The 16,900-nt window shown below is 29.5% G+C and overlaps 1 protein-coding gene across 1 annotated transcript in view; it reads left to right on the plus strand.

Annotated features, from left to right (window-relative positions):
• Positions 1–405: 405 nt before the first annotated feature.
• The window catches only part of LOC129972807 (heparan sulfate 2-O-sulfotransferase pipe-like), an 88,626-nt gene continuing 72,131 nt past the window's right edge, over positions 406–16,900 (plus strand). The window contains exon 1 of the mRNA XM_056087082.1: positions 406–552. The gene's annotated coding sequence lies outside the window, so the exon portion shown is untranslated. The remainder of the gene's footprint in view (positions 553–16,900) is intronic.

Raw genomic sequence — 16,900 nt, forward strand, 5'->3', positions numbered from 1 at the left:
CTTTATGCTGACCAGTACTGATTAATTATATATGTTTAAAGGGAATTTAAGGCATTCCGTTGATATAAGAGTAAAGAATAAAAAAAGCATTTAGAAAAATTAATTTTAAATGTTTAATTATTTAATTAAAACTGTTTATTAAAAATCTCTAATAATATATTAATAATTTTCTTTGATTTTAAAATTAAAAACTATTAAATTTGAACGAGCATAAAGATAAATATTGTAACTATCGTTATGCCATGTAGGATTAATTGCGCATATTTTAATAGAACATTTCCTGTGGTAAGTGCTGTTAAAAATGACATTTCACCGAAACACGATTTTCAGCTATTTGGCGATTATTCTCTTTCCGGCAACCCTGCACTTGGAGACGAAGACACATGGGTTCATCATTCACTCAGATTTTCATTCTCTTCGCGGTAAAATTGTTCATTCTCTGATATGTAACCGCGTGTTCGAAATAATCTGGAATCGATTAGAAAGTTGAAAACTTGATATAATTTTGAATTTTGGTATTCTTTTGGATTTAAGGATTTATTTAATTGCGAGGTAAGTAAATAATATTACTTTTATATTTGGTATAGTTTATTCTATATTACTTTTTAAATAATTTTTGGAATAATCAAGCTGTATTTATTATGTTTTGAGAGTTCTGAACCGGATTTATAATCGAGTATAACTGTGGAAGTATAATAATTCTGTTTCTTTTTATTATTTTATTAGAATTCCTTCAATTCTAAAAAAGTAGAATTATTAAAAGTGGAATAATTGAAATTATCTAAAGTTGGTAGTTTGTGCCTTTTCTATCTTGTACAAACTTGTTTGTTTATTTTATTAAAGTTTATTTCTCTATTACCTTTATTTTAAGAAATAAAATTTTTTTTTTCCCGAAGTTTTCGAACTAAAATGCATTTGAAAATCAATTGTGAGATTAATGAAATTTATTCAAATACTGAGATTATTAATTTTTTTTCCTTGTCTTTTCATCAAGCTTTATATTATAATTAGGAAAGAAATTTTCTAATCACAATTTCTTGAAAAATATTAGATGTGTTGGCGAATTATTTATATGCAAATCGTAACCAAAAATCATTTCTTGATCAAAAAATAATTATTCTTGAACAAAATTCTTGATCAAAAGTAATTGTCTATAATATCAGCCCTCATAATTTTCGAAATTATTGTTAAATTTTTAAATGAAATTTAAGCACTTTATATATATATATATATATATATATATATATATATATATATATATATATATATATATATATACTATTTCTAAACACAATACATATTATTAAAAGAATAAAAATCATACTAATTTCTTAAGTACACAGTATATATTTCTTGGGACGAATAACAAATACTCATTAAGGAACAAACCCTCGTTACGATAATGTATATTCAAATAACCTTGGTTCTAGGTGTAACATGAAAGATAATGGTTAAAATTACTCGTTTCAAGTTGTTTATAGTTTATTTAATTATAACTTTGTTTTTCAACCTTCAGATTTTTTTTTTCCGTTCTGAGAATCCCACTTTAAAGTTTGACTTCTTCATAATCTTCACCCTCCCATTTTGATTGCAGTTTACCATATTTCTTTTTTTTTTCACGCAAATTTATTAATAGAAAATTATTGTATTTTTCTTCTTAAGTGCAGCATGTCACAAAAATTACCAGAATATAACTCTTTTCATTCTAATTGTCTGAAGTCGATACATTTATGCAATCGAGGACCAATTACTATTTAACGGATACTGGATTCATTTTTGATAATTTAAGTGTTTTTAGTTTGCCATGTAAAATTGAAATAAATAAAATCCGTTGCTCGGCAGTCTTATAATGCAACAATTAACACTTTCAGCGCTACTGACGAGATATCTCGTCTTTCAGAGACTTCCAATTACAGGTTTCTGTGGGCTAAAATTTGTTTCTTATGCCAGTTTGAAAGAAGTAAAGGTATTCTTCAGATATATATTAGAAAGTTCTACCTATCTAAACTGACATAAGAGACAAATTTTAGCCCACAGAAACCTGTAATAGGAAGTATCTGAAAGATGAGATATCTCGTCGGTAGCGTTGAAAGTATTAATGTAGTCGAGAATTACACAATCAAGAGCCAGTTACTATTTTAAGGATATCAGATTCATTTTTGATAATTTAAATGTTTTTAGTTTGTCAAGTAAAATTGAAATAAATAAAATCCGTTGCTCAGCAGTCTTATAATTCAACAATTAATTTAAAAAAATCTAAATTAATTGAAAAATTCCTGTTTAAGTTATTCTATCAGAAAATGAGCATTTGAAAAGTGATTCCCTTACGCACAATTTCTGGTTCTTCTATTAAAAATTGAATATTTTCGTTCAAAGCCCTCAGCGCCCGTACCATTTCGAACTCTACCCACAATGGTGAAATAACAACAACAATAAGAAAACACCATTTTCTTCACGTAGAGAAACAGATAATTCCTTTCTAATAAAATGATGGGTTTCATTTAATAAGTAAAAATGATATATGCATTGAATTCCCAAATCTTCTTATTTTCTCCCCCCCCCCCCCCTCTCTTTTTTTAAAACCTGTTTACCGAAATAATATTTCGTTCAAGTTCATCGTTTGAAACGAGCATCTTTAAAAACAAATACGATTAAAGGCAGATGAATAAATTATAGTTTTGGTGGTAATTTTTAATTCTTTATATTTTATGGGTGAAAAATTAAAATGAAATAAAACGATTTTAATCTATTATTCGTTTGGATCTTAAAATATTTTGTCTTTAGAAAGAGTTTTTCAGTACTTTTGTAATTCTAAATAATTCTACCACATTTTAAACTTTTTTCTTTGAAAAATAAAGTATAAGATCTCTTATTAATCTTATTGAAATCTGATCATATTTTACAAAGCAGCTGTTTTTTGTTGTATTTGTATCAGGAGAGGCAAAATTATGATGAAACTATAACATATAATCTTATTCAGTTTCAGTTTTTAATCAAAAAATGTTATCTCAATGTATTTTGCATTTTTTTACTAAAATGCTAAATTAAAGTTTATGTTTATTTAACTTGTGATGTAATTTTACCAGTAATTTGTTGTCCCTTTCTGATGCGCTCATATCGATATTAGTCAATCGATTAAGTTAATTAAATTTTGATTTCGTACTAACGGTGCTATCTGGTTGTAATTTGAGAAAAACTTACTTCAAGATTTCATGAAATTTATAATAATGAATTATGATGAAATGGAAAATAAATAGAAAATAATTTTTTGAGCAGTAGTAATAGTGTATTTTTATATTCAGTTTTTATTAAACTTATTTAATGACAATCATGAGATTTCTTAAAGAAAAGTAAGTCCAGCAAACAAAGATTTAATGAAACTTTAATAAAGGAAAACTATGCTTTCAGTAATTATATTATTAATTCCAATGATTAGCAATTAGTTAATATGTTTAATTTCCTGATCGTTTCTCACATTTGTAATATTCTTAACTAATGATTTGGAGTGCTATTCATTCCGGCTTTCTTTATTTCGTTTTGTAAAAAATACAAAAATGTGTATATTTATTGAATAATTTTTATATGAGTAATTTAGAACGTGTACTAAAGTTTCGAAATTCAAATTTATTGATACAAATGTGAAATCGTGCCGATTATCAGAAATTTAATTGTTTAAATTAATGAATACAACAATTTTTCATTTTTTTGTGTGTTAATTTTTTTTGACGCAAATACAATATTTTTTTTCAATAAATTAAACTGGGTCATTGATAGCACTTCTTTTGATGGTTGAAAATAGGTAAACTTCTCAGTCGTTACCTTTGTGGAGTGCAATCAATCGGATAAATTAAAATTTATTAGTTGCTATTTTAATAATATTAAGACGAGAGAAATTTTTGGGAACTAATACAAAATTATTGGAACATTCAAAATACTGCTGCTAGAAAGATTGAGAATTCTCTCATTATTAAACTGATGTATGAATATATTTTGTTGGAATGCTAGTGAACAAATAATTGATTCGGAAATAATAGTTGTGAGCTTTTCTTTTCCTCCCTTAACGATCACCGGATCTTTTCCTAACAGATTTCTTTTTGTAGAGATTTCTAGCATAGGGCATTTAGCATTTAAATAGATTACATGTTATAATCAACGAACTGAGATAAGCCACCTAAAGAAAAGTTTCCTAATTCCGACTAATATGTTTAAAATAATTTACAATGCCTAGTAAATGATGGCATGGAATTCGAAATTTCCCATATATTGTGTGTAGATTCGATGTATGTTGTTACTATTTATGTAATAGTTATTCCAGTCGAATGCAGTAGTTATTTGACTCTAGGCGTTTTTGATGGCCAATTAATTCATCGGAAATATTAGTAACATTTGATTTCGATGAAATCGCTTCTGCATAGCTTGTTCATGGTTTCTCCGGCTGAGGAGTTTTAAATATAAAATAGGACTAAGCCGTGTTTTTTTAATATCCTTGGATCTGTTCTGTTTGTTATACACATGAACCTTCCTAAAGGTAAAGGATGTAAAGTACCATGACATCACTATTCCATTAAATAACTAAACTATTTTCTAGCCGGCGTCCTGGCATAGGGGTAGCGCGTCTTCCCCGTGGGCGTCCTGGGTTCGAGTCTCGGTTCGGGCATGGTTATTCTTCATCTGTTCTATCTGTGAGATGTGTGAATGTGTCCCCCTGTAAAAAGATGTTGTGCCAGAGAATGTGATGAGTGAGTAGCTAAGACGTACTCTTGGCCCTAGTTGGCGCTACTAAAACAAGAGACTCTCCCTTGGCTTAAAATCGCTGACTTCGTCAGAGAGCTTGTCCATGGCAAGTACCATAAAAACAACAACAACTATTTTTTAATTGCACGTTGCCTTTTTGTAAACACAAATAATAAATAATTATTTCTTTGGCTTTCACAAATAGAAGAAAAACATGAAATTAAACATTTGATGGAACAATGGAAATAATTTGAATTTAAGACTCATTGTTATAAAGTTATGCTATAAAATATTTTTTAAATTATCCAAATTCTAGAAAAATTTACAGAATTTATTTAATTAGTATTAGTATTACTTTAAAAGGCGAAAAACTCGTATAACTTTTAATAAAATTTTGCTAAAATTTCAAATGAATCGATGCCTGGTACACATTCTCGCCTTCAAAATTACAGGGTGGTTATAATTAAGGTTTCACTTTGAAAGGGAAAACTACTTTTACCAAATGTTATCAAACTTGGTAATAGTTTAAAGAAGATCATGGGAATTTCTTTTCCACCGCTGTCCCAAAAAGTTCAAAAACTCACCACCAGAAGAGGAAATGGCACTGTATGCAATATTGGTAAGCAAAATAAGACATGAAGACATCGGTTTAAAATGTGTTTAATCGTTTCAGAAATGTGTTACAAAGCATGTTCAATGTGGCATCCACCATTTTCTGAAAGTAAGTTAAATCGCATTACTGCATTCTCAACAGTAGCTCTTAACATGTCAGGAGGAATGTTACGCATATCTCGGTGTATCGCATCTTTCAGTTCAGCCAAATTGTTTAGATTATCACCATAAACAGTGGTTTTCAGATAACACACATTGAATATGCTTTGTAACACGTTTCAGAAACAATTGAACACATTTGAAACCAGGGTCTTCATGCCGTATTTTGCTTAACTATATTGCATACAGATTCATTTCTTCCCCTGGTGGTCAGTTTTTGAACTTTTTTTGGCAGAAAAGAAATTTCCATGACCACCTTTAAACTATTGCCAAGTTTGATAACATTTGGTCCAGTAGTTTTCCTTTTACGGCCATTTCAAAGTGGAACTTTAATTATAACCACCCTATATATTGGAATCAAATTCGTAAGCTGTAGGTTCAATGCACTAGCTTGTAGAGTGCCAATACACCAACATTTTGGATATTTTGGATTAAATTCCTTTGAAAGTATTTCTGTCTGTTCAGAAAATTCCATGCCGAGATTTTGACGAATCTCCACGTTTTAAACCCCCCTGAGTTCAAAAAACACATTTTCGGAAAATATCCGCCTGCCTGTCTGTGACAAAGAAATCTCAAAAATGATTTGAGCTTGGCAAATGAAACTTGGTATACGGTCTTTAAACCAAATGTGTAGATTTCTATCAAATTTTGAGCAAAATACGTTTGGAGGAAGTCTGTCTGTTCGGCTGTTTGAATATAAGTTAACAAGACAACTACAAAACGAAGAGAGCTAGATGAATGAAATTCGGTACGCATATTTAACATCCATATTGTAGACACTTGTCAAATTTTGAGTCAAATCCAATGGGTGACTGTCTGTCGGTTTGTACTTTCAGAAACATGTAAACTCTATAATGCAAAAACTCAATGACTTAAATATATCATATTTGGTATGGGATTTTGTGACTACAAGTGCGGATTTGTGTCAAATTTTTCTTTCAATCAGATGAGAAAAACGTGTATAAACAACAAATTTGATTTTTGAATGCTATTAACCGCATACAAGGGATTAAACGCCAAATAATGTCCTAATAATGCGCCAAATAATTACGATAGATGCAGTAAAAATACTAAATTTACGCAAAAAGTAATATTTCTTGACTATTGTACGTTAATGTTGATTCTGTGCCATGTCAGGTTTATTAGAGAGTATGCGAGAAAGTTTCGGGGTGACCACTTCCCCTGGTTTTGTTAGGTTTTGCTTTTAAAATCATCAAAAGCATTTTAAAAATCATGTATTCTTGTCACGCTGGTTTATTATATAAGCTGAAAAACATGTTTCCTCTTCACAAGTATGAATTCATTGATTAGCATTTGTGTACGTCATAAAAAATATTGATCGAAAATTCATGGTAATTTGTTCTGCAGTTTATGAGGGAGGCAAACTGAATATTGTGATTCTTTTTCCAAAGCACAGATTATAACGAAAACCTGTCATGATTGTAAATTCGTTTGTTAATCAGTGGTCAAAGGATAATTAGACTGTCAAACTGGAAAATATGGAGAGACTTGACGTAAATGATGAAGATTTTAATCTCCGAACTTGACATGAGTATTATAAATAACTTAACTGAAGTTTGAACTGAGCAAAACAAATTTTTGAGAAATCTTTTAAGAATATAACAGTAGATAAATAGTTAGGAACGTACGATGAAATTTCAGTTAATGGTCAATTCGGTTTATGAATACATTTTACATAAAGACAAAGCATTTTGAATGCATTACTTTGTCCCGAGATATGTATATTATAGGCTGTGCATGAATGCCTAGACAATTTTAGTCATTTATTAAATACTAGCTGCCTTTGATGACCAGCCGGTTCGCCAATCTTAATGCTCGTTAAAATTTTAATAATTAAATATTTTATGTAATTCCTACTTTAATAGCTTCTTCATCAAAATATTTTAAAACTTCAAATTTTGATAGTCCTATAATTCACTCATAATATTATAAAGGTCTTCAGTCATAACGTAATATGTATCTATTCTCATTTTTTTTGTTAGCTCCCGTAGAATTTATGCTTTAAATTAAAGTGGAAAGGATTAATCTGCAATTAATATAATACAAAGCATACAACTAACCTAAAAATAATTTAAATCAAGTCTGTATCCGTTTAAAATACTTGTCAACAATCAGAACGCAATGCGCATGCGTGAATTTTCAACGCCAGTTGGTAACGCAAATGCGTGAATTTTTCTACGCCATTTAGGGTAAGGCTATGCAGATTAGAAATTTTTAATTTCCTTTATTCTGTTTTATTTTAATTCAAAAGTACTTCAGAATAAATCTGAAAGATCTATTAATTAACAACGTTTAATTTTAAATGCTTCAAACATTAAGAAAATAAACAGAATTGTTTGAAATAATCGGTCGAAAAATATTAAGCCTACCCTTATTAGCGTGGGAAAAAAAACTAAAGCCTTACTCATTTGGCGGTGGGGAAAAGATTTTTTTTAAGTTAGAAAAGAAAGTTAGTTTTTAATTAATAATTAAAATTCTAATTATAAATTCAAAGAAAGGGACCCCAGGTGCACATTCCCGACTACCAAGGTATACATGTATCAAATTTTATAACTGTAGGTCAAACGGTCTGGTCTGTAGAGCGCCAACACACACGCGCACACACATTGAGCTTTATATAAGTATAGACAAGAATCATATACTACTTTCCTTAGGCACTATTTTTAATACCTAGGCATTCTAAAGAATGACAAATGCCATTTAAACAAAGTATGGAAAGAAGGTCATGGTGGTCATGCATTCTACTGAAATATAAATTTCATTTAGTGAAAAAATAATAAGAACTCCGTTAAAAATCTTTTGTTTAAAATATGTAAGGAAGACGAACGAAAGTGTCTGCCTTACGAAACAAAGTTTATGCCATTTTTACTTTCTCGGGTACGAAATATAAAGAAACTATTGTAATCATAAAAAAAAAAAAAAAAAAAAAAAACTCGGAACTTAAAATTTTGACTGATCTCTATGTTTTAGATCTCCCTGAGTTCGGAAAACACATTTTTGGAAAATGTTTGTCTTTGTGACTGTGATAAAGATAACTAAAAAATGCTTTGAGCTAGACGGATGAAACTTGGTACACCAAATTTACCTTTACCACACCGACGGGTCTTTACACCAAATTTATAGATTTCTGTCAAAATTTGTTGAAAATTCCTTATGAGGAAGTCTCTATCCGGCTGTTCGAATAGAAGTTAACAAAGTAACTACAAAACGAAGATAGTAATATCTATATGTAGAAAGAAAGATAAAGTGTTAGAAGAAAGAAGAAATTTAATTCCCACAATATTACCAGAAGAAATTTAGAGCTAAATCCGATGATTGTCTGACTGTCTGTTGGTCTGTACTTTCTACTTATACATACATGTAAACGCGATAATTCAAAAACTCAACGACTTATATATATTAAATTTGATATGGGATTCTGTGACTACTAGTTTTGTGTTAAATTTTTGTTTCAATCGGTTGGAAAATACGCGTCTAAAAGACTAACTCGATTTTCGGATACTCTTAATAGCATTAAAGAAAATTACAAACTTGTATATTTAATTAGTATTTAATTGAGTTAAAGATTAATTAATTATAATTAGTGTGTACAAAGATTGCTGTAAATTCTTATATAAGCTTCCTCTGGGGGTGCAGACAAAGATCTATCCATGTTATTTGAAATGCTGTAGGGGAAAAAATCATTTTATTTGAAATGCTATAAGAAAAAATGGTTTCTATGACATTCTGCAGAAAATTTTCATTTATTTTATAACTTTTAAGAATCAACTTAGCCAATTTTGACTGTATTTATTAAATTACTAAATATAAATTAGATTTCACTGTAATTACTGTAAATTCATTGCTGTTACTTTCAATTAGAAATTAAATGCGCTGTAGCTTATCCATGGATATCTATAAGGATGCTACCGTGTATTTAATTATGTAATTGTAATGTATACGAATAAATCTATTTGTATATTGAATTTATATAAATTAATTCTATTTATATCTGAATTAAATTCATGGTAGCATACTCATGGATATCTACCCGCATATCCAGGATATTTTTTTTTATTGTCTCGTAAAGGTTTTTCCCAAAATAACCGCAAGTTTGGAATTTGTCATCTTTCATGCAGTAAAGTGTTGGCAACCCTGTTAAAAAAAACATTTGGAAGATAATAGTTTAGGGTTAGTAAAAATGAAGCGTTATACGATAAAACAACGTGTTAACGCAAGATTTAAATTAAATAAAAAACAGTTTTTTTCCCTTTAAATTGTCCTATTTTAATTGAATCGTAAAGTACTCAGCTTAGGGTTATGTATGGAATAACACGTAGATCAAATGGCCGCCACGATTTTGCTGGCACATACGCACTCTTTTGTCGAAATTTTCCGTGACCATTTTGCAAAAATGTGGCTGAATTTCCTCCTTCATTGCGCGCGTGCTTATTGGTTCGTTGCATAGACTTTTGACTCCAAATAACCCCATAAAAAGAAATTCAATCGGTGTTAAATCACACGATCTAGGGGGCCAATTCTCAAATTTTAGAACGGGGGCCTCCAGACTTTCATTACTTTTGAAATATTGTTCAACAATGAAAACACGTTGTTCTATTATGTAGTGCTCCATTTTTACTACTCATAAACTATCAGCTGTGAAATGTTTTTTTTAATAGGGTTGCCAACACTTTGCTGCGCGAATGGTAGCGAAAGAAATGTGTTAGAAGAAACTTAAGCGAAAGAAATATGTAAACAATTGCAGTATATTTCTACTTCTTTATATATTACTAGCCACTTTTGGGCTACTAGTTGGTTAGCCAGGAATACTGATAGTGTGTAATCTCAATGAAATCGCTTTTGCATAAATTATTCAAACTTACCACCTCATATTATTTTCAAGCATCTAATTTTCACGCAGTAAAGCCATCTTAGTTTGATAACTTTACACCTATTCCGTTTATTGTTCAAATAGCCTTGATAATGAAATCATATCCTATGATATCCTAGTAACACTGTAAGATAATCTTGTAGGTAATCTATATTCTGCTATTTGCATGTCATATATCGCGGTACTCAAATTTCACTTTCTTATTCCACACGCAAACTGGGAAAACAATGAACGGAAGTTTTCTTCCTTAGTTTTTAGTAATCGGAGAAAATCCTGTGTATAAATATATTTGTAAAACGACAAAAATGTTTGAAAATGTTCGTCAAAATTCAGCAAAAAAAAAAAAAAAAAAAAAAAAATGCATGAAAGTTGAATTAATTTTATTAGACAGATGATTGTTTTTGAATTTTGAAACGGTGTAAAAATCATTCTTATGCAATAGTATTTTCGGAAGTACTTGCAGGAAAAACCTCAAAATCCCCCTTAGTTTTTAATTAATTAAGATTTCGAAAATATCTCTCGCTCTTTATGCACAGTCTCATCCTCTAAAGTATATATGTTCGAAATTTGGTATCTCTAAAAAAAAGGTCTTGCCTAGAAAGCGCTAAAACTCACATGAATTCTTCTTTGTTATTAATAGAGTTATTTTGAACTGAATTAAATATAAAGGGTTAGCAAATGGTTTCACCTTTCAAATCATTCTGAGTAGATTTCTTCCCAGATATTTTTAAGCTTTATTTGAAATTTTAAAAAAATTATATGAACGCATATTTATTTTCCGTAACTTAATTGTATGCTTAATTTTGACATGCTTATACTTAGCGGATTCTATTTTAATTTCAGAAGTGATCAAACTCTAAATACAAAAAGTTAATACATCTACTCTTAATGAAAAACCGTTTCCGTTTTTTTTTATTTATTTTAGATATCTGGAAGCCCAAATTTCATCACCTTTTTTTTTTTTTTTTTTTTTTTTTTTTTGTAAAATCGTGTTTTTTGGGGGTAAATATTTACTGATTATATATGGATAAGTTTAACGTCTTACCTACGCATAAACTGGTCATTTGAATAAAAAATCACTAATGCACTTAGTTTAACATGTTATTCGAACACATAACACATTCTGATATATTATAGAATTTATTTTACAGTTTATCTATCATTATTTATGTATATTTTTGAACTTACTCTCAATTTTACCATGGCGAAATCGGGTCAGAGATGGCGCTATAAGGCATTGTCAGCATGGGAACAGATAGAAAAGTGCTCTAATTGTTAGTTAGAAAAAAGTTTTTTTTTGTGTGTAAAATTGTGTTTTTTTAGGAAATACACCAATATAAATAAATTTGAAAATCAAAAATATTAAATATAAATACATAAGTAAAAAATTAAGCTAAAAGCGCGATTCGAACCGAGGGCCCGCAACATACGTGTCATTCATGTTGTTCTGATTCTTATATTGCATTGTCCATTCTTCGAAGCTAGAGTTGAATATACTTATTCTAATAAATGAGCTGTAAAAAAAAGGGGTTTTTTTTGTGTGTAAAATCGCGTTTTTTTTCAGGTAAGACACTTATATAAATAAACGTGAAAAGCAAAACCTTATCTAAATATGAAATTTGATCCAAACCATTCAAGCCGTTTCAAAATACAAATAAATTTATGCATATATGTAAGAATTGCTTGTTTAAAATTATAAGATATTCGGGATTTTCGAAAATTAATTGACTCGTCGAATTTCTTTGTAATAATTAATAACTGTGGCCTGTTTAAAATAATAATTATTTTCCTTATTTGTTTCTTATTTCAAATTAACGCAATCTAACAGAAGAATTTCAAATTTCAATTTTTGAAACAATTAGGCTATTATTTTTATAAGATAAAAAATAAAAGAAAAGAAAAATCATAATTCATAGAAACTAAGTAAAATGACGAAGAAGAAGGGAAAAAAATTAAATAATTTCGAATATACCAATGTACTTAGAAATCGTCTTATCAAACTCGATTAACACCGTAATCAGCATTGAAATGCATATATCCAAAATCAACTGGAAAAAAATTGTTGTAATTTTCAAATTTAGGCTGCTTAGCTCAAAGCTTGTCAACTCCTTAAATAAATCCATTGTTCTCAAAATCAGCAGTTGAATGCATGTATCAACTGTCATGTTTTAAATATCACATTTAAACTTTTCTATACCATCAGCAGGTGATTTGTCTTCATCGACTGATAAAAATTTGACAGCCACTTAATAAAACCTCTGTAACAATACGCTGCAAGATTCTTCTAACATCTGTCTCGAGGAAGACGGAACATCCGAGTTCACTTCTGAAATCTTAGGTCGAATTAATTTCTGCACCGTCGCTCCTTCCTTATAAAGATGTCATCCTTGGAAGTAAATCCTGCACTTCATCCTGTTTAGAACGTTCTCCTTCGTGATCTGTCTCCTTTTTGCAATATCGTTTGTTTGCATTGACGACTGACTAATAATGATGTTGGGAAATTTTCCTTGTTTCTTCAAGGTTTCTGTTTGTTTTGGTAGGTTTTATGATTTTTCCTGGCTGGACATTATGAATATTTGTCAACTATTACATAAGATCTTTGATTTTATTTATTTATTTTTACTATCTTTATACAGAGTAATTTTTTTAACTCTGCGATACAGGATGTTGCCTACTATTGTTTGTTTATGGATTTGAAAAATTTCTTGCTTTTGCGCATGCGTCAGGATGCATTTATTTCTCAAAATAGGGTTGAGAGGAAAGATGAGAAGAGGAAATGTTTATATCTATCTACACTTATATAAAGCTCAAAGTGTGTGTGTGTTGGCGCTCTACAGGCCAAACCGTTTGACCTACAGCTACCAAATTTGGTACATGTATACCTTGGAGGTCGAGAATGTGCACCTGGGGTCCCTTTTTAAATTTTTTTTTTTAGAATTTTAATTATTAATTAAAAACTAACTTTCCCGCCAAAAAGAATCCTTTAATTTTCTCCACCGGTAAATGAGTGAGGTTTCAGTTTTTTTTTCCAACAGCAATGAGGCTAGGGCTAACATTTTTCGGCCGATTATTTCAAACGATTCTGTTTATTTTCTTAATGTTTGATGCATTTAAAATGAAACATTGTTAATTAACCGATCTTTCAGATTCATTCTGAAGTACTTTTGAATTAAAATAAAACAGAATAAAGGAAATGAAAAATTTCTAATCTGTCTAGCGTTACCCCAACTGGCGTAGAAAAATTCATGCATTTGTGTTACCGTAACTGGCGTTGAAAATTCACGCATGCGCATTGTGTTTTGATTGTTGACAACTATTATCAACGGATTTTTTGTATATGTTTATAGTTTTAAGTACATCGTTTTTTTAACCTGTTTTCAACCGATTATTTTAAACGATTCGTTTTATTTTCTTAGTGTTTGATGTATTTAAAATTAAACATTTTTAATTAATCGATCTGGTCGTGATGAATCTGAGATACATATTACGTTATGACTGAAGGCCTTTATAATATTATGAGTGAATTATAGGACTATCAAAATTTGAAGTTTTAAAATATTTTGATGAAGAAGCTATTGAAGTAGGAATTGCATAAAATATTTAATTATTAAAATTTTAACGAACATTAAGATTGGCGAACCGGCTGGTCGCCAAAGGCGACTAGTTTAACAATAAAAGGAACTAGGATTATTCACGGATTTAGAAAAAATTGCGGATAACTCGTAATATTGTGGGAAAAAGATTTTAATATAAAATAGTTACTAGCAATACTATAATACTATAAAGCTACTTTAGAATAATTTCTATTTGCTGTAAGAGATTTAAATATTAAATTCTGAAAAATAAATAAAATATTTCTGTTTTTACAATTTGATAACTCACTTTTTGTCAAAATAATAATAACTTTTATGTTAAAACGCTTCTTTTTTTATTTGTTATTGAATATTTTTGATAATATTTTCAGAATAAAATCGATAGATAATCTCGGTCACATTTATTGCATGATATTATATTATTTACATGATATTATATAAAATATTCTTTGTGTCACTCCTGAAAGCTTTTTGTTGCTACACGAACTAGTCATATAAGCAATCAATACGCAGTTTCGAGTTAAAATAATACGGCTAGAAATGACACTAATATACACGCGGGAAAAAAAAACGGAACAAAAAACTATCTAATTGGGGTGGAAATCATGGTCAAAGAATGACGAAGAATTCCGGAAATTCTCTCATCCTTCCGCGTCTCACCCCTCATCAAAGTAGAATCGTCGAAGAGTGGTAGTCTCGGGATACTGAAATGAATAATAGTTACATATTTTTATTCATTTTTCATTAGAAATATTAAACTCTAATAAAAGTAAAGTGGAACGTATAGCGACGCTCTATAGAACAGACTATTTGACCTAGAGCTGCCAAATTTGCAGAAAATATACGTTATAAGGTGAAAATGTATAATCGATTTTTAGAAAAATTTATTTTTTTAAAAGTTAAGGTAGGTTTTCTGCAGTAAACTTCCAAAAATGTTGTTATACAAAAAATATTTTACACCATTTTAAAATTCAAAAAAATATTTTTTAACGATATCGATTCAAATTTCAAGAAATTTTTTCTGAATTTTTAAATTTTATAAGAATATTTTTTTAAATATTTTTTTAAAAGTGTGTTTGATTGCTTCAGAGAAATTTGAACATTTACGTTGCTTTATACAATATTTAATCGATGGATTTTCATGCACTGTTTGAAATCTCACGAAGAAAGATCCTTTTTATTATCTAAGCAGTTTACGTAAGGAATAAGAAAGTAAAGCTACAGAAGACTACGTGCGGTTAGGTTACCAGGGCAATTAAGTTTTTATTGCCATTGACTCTATTAGGAAACTTAGAGCAAAATTAAAGCTATTGTAATTGTAATTGCTTTAAGTCTAACAACCCAATGTTTAAGAACACTTTGTAGAGAGTAGAAAGATAATCAAGTTATGCATAAGAGATTTAACTAAAATTAAACATAATCGAGTTTTATGATAAGTCAGGAGATCGGCAAAGGCGCCTAATGCATAACATGAAATGAAATTCTGTTTCATCCGTATTTTGCATTGCAACTTTTTTTATCTCTTTTCTTTAAGAAATGTTTCCTAATATTTTACTTCTTTTTTTCCTAATAAAATAGTAATAAAGTAAAGAGCATATTTTAAGGAGAATAGGATTCCAATTTTAATTAAACTCTCTGCCAATGTAATGAGATTTTCTATTATAATTTTTGTTAGTTAATCTGTGATAATCATATATCAAATATTGCTAACAGAATAAATAACATCTTGTCTAGACGAGTTGTGTTTAGTTCATTCTTTTAAACGCAATGTCATTAAAAATGTTGTGTTTAGTTCATTCTTTTAAACGCAATGTCATTAAAAATGTTGTGTTTAGTTCATTCTTTTAAACGCAATGTCATTAAAAATGTTGTGTTTAGTTCATTCTTTTAAACGCAATGTCATTAAAAATGTTGTGTTTAGTTCATTCTTTTAAACGCAATGTCATTAAAAATGTTGTGTTTAGTTCATTCTTTTAAACGCAATGTCATTAAAAATGTTGTGTTTAGTTCATTCTTTTAAACGCAATGTCATTAAAAATAAAAAACTGCGGGAGTGGATTCTCTTAAATTTCCTCGTATACTCACTAATAAAGGGTTGTCGCTCCCCCCCCCCCCCCCGCTAACATTTGTGAATTTTGGGTGAAGCAGAGAACGCCATGCATAGCATTGGTGTGCAATAGTTACGAAATATTAACCGTTGGCGAGAATTTACCATTTTTATTGAATCTATCGTGTTATGTTTGGTGAATTTTTTGGACGATTAATCCCTGGCATGAGATTAATAATATCCGAAAATAGAATTTGCGTTTAAAATTGTCTCCCCCCCCCCTCCAACTGATTGAAACCAAAAAAACCAAAACTACAATTATATTCATAAAATCGCCTATCATATTTGATATAGCTCAATCTTTGAGTTTCTGAATTATCGCGATTATATGCTTCTGAAAGTACAGAACGACAGACGGTCAACCTTTAATTTGATAGATGTCTAGACTAGATATGATAATTTTGGGTACCGAATTTTAAATTTCTAGCTCTCTTCCTTTAGTAATTATCGTGTTAACTTATATTCGAAAAGTCGGACAGACAGACTTCCTCTGAATATTTTTGCTAAAAATTTGTTAAATCTACAATTTTGGTCTAAGGACCATATACCAATTTTTATCCGTCTAGCTGAAAGCGTTTTTTAGTTATCTTTATCACAGACAGACAGATGGATGGACATTTTCTAGAAATGTGTTTTCGAATTCAGGTAGGTCTAAAACTTGAAAATTGGCCAAAATCCCCAGTTCACATTTTTTGATAATTATAATATTTTGTCTATACTTCGTATATGAAAAAGTAAAAATCAGGTAATCTTCTGTTTCATCGAATTTTGTAAAAAATCTTTCATTAGCATTCCATATGAATT

This window comes from Argiope bruennichi, chromosome 6 (genome assembly GCF_947563725.1).
Source record: "Argiope bruennichi chromosome 6, qqArgBrue1.1, whole genome shotgun sequence".
Lineage (NCBI taxonomy): Eukaryota > Metazoa > Arthropoda > Arachnida > Araneae > Araneidae > Argiope > Argiope bruennichi.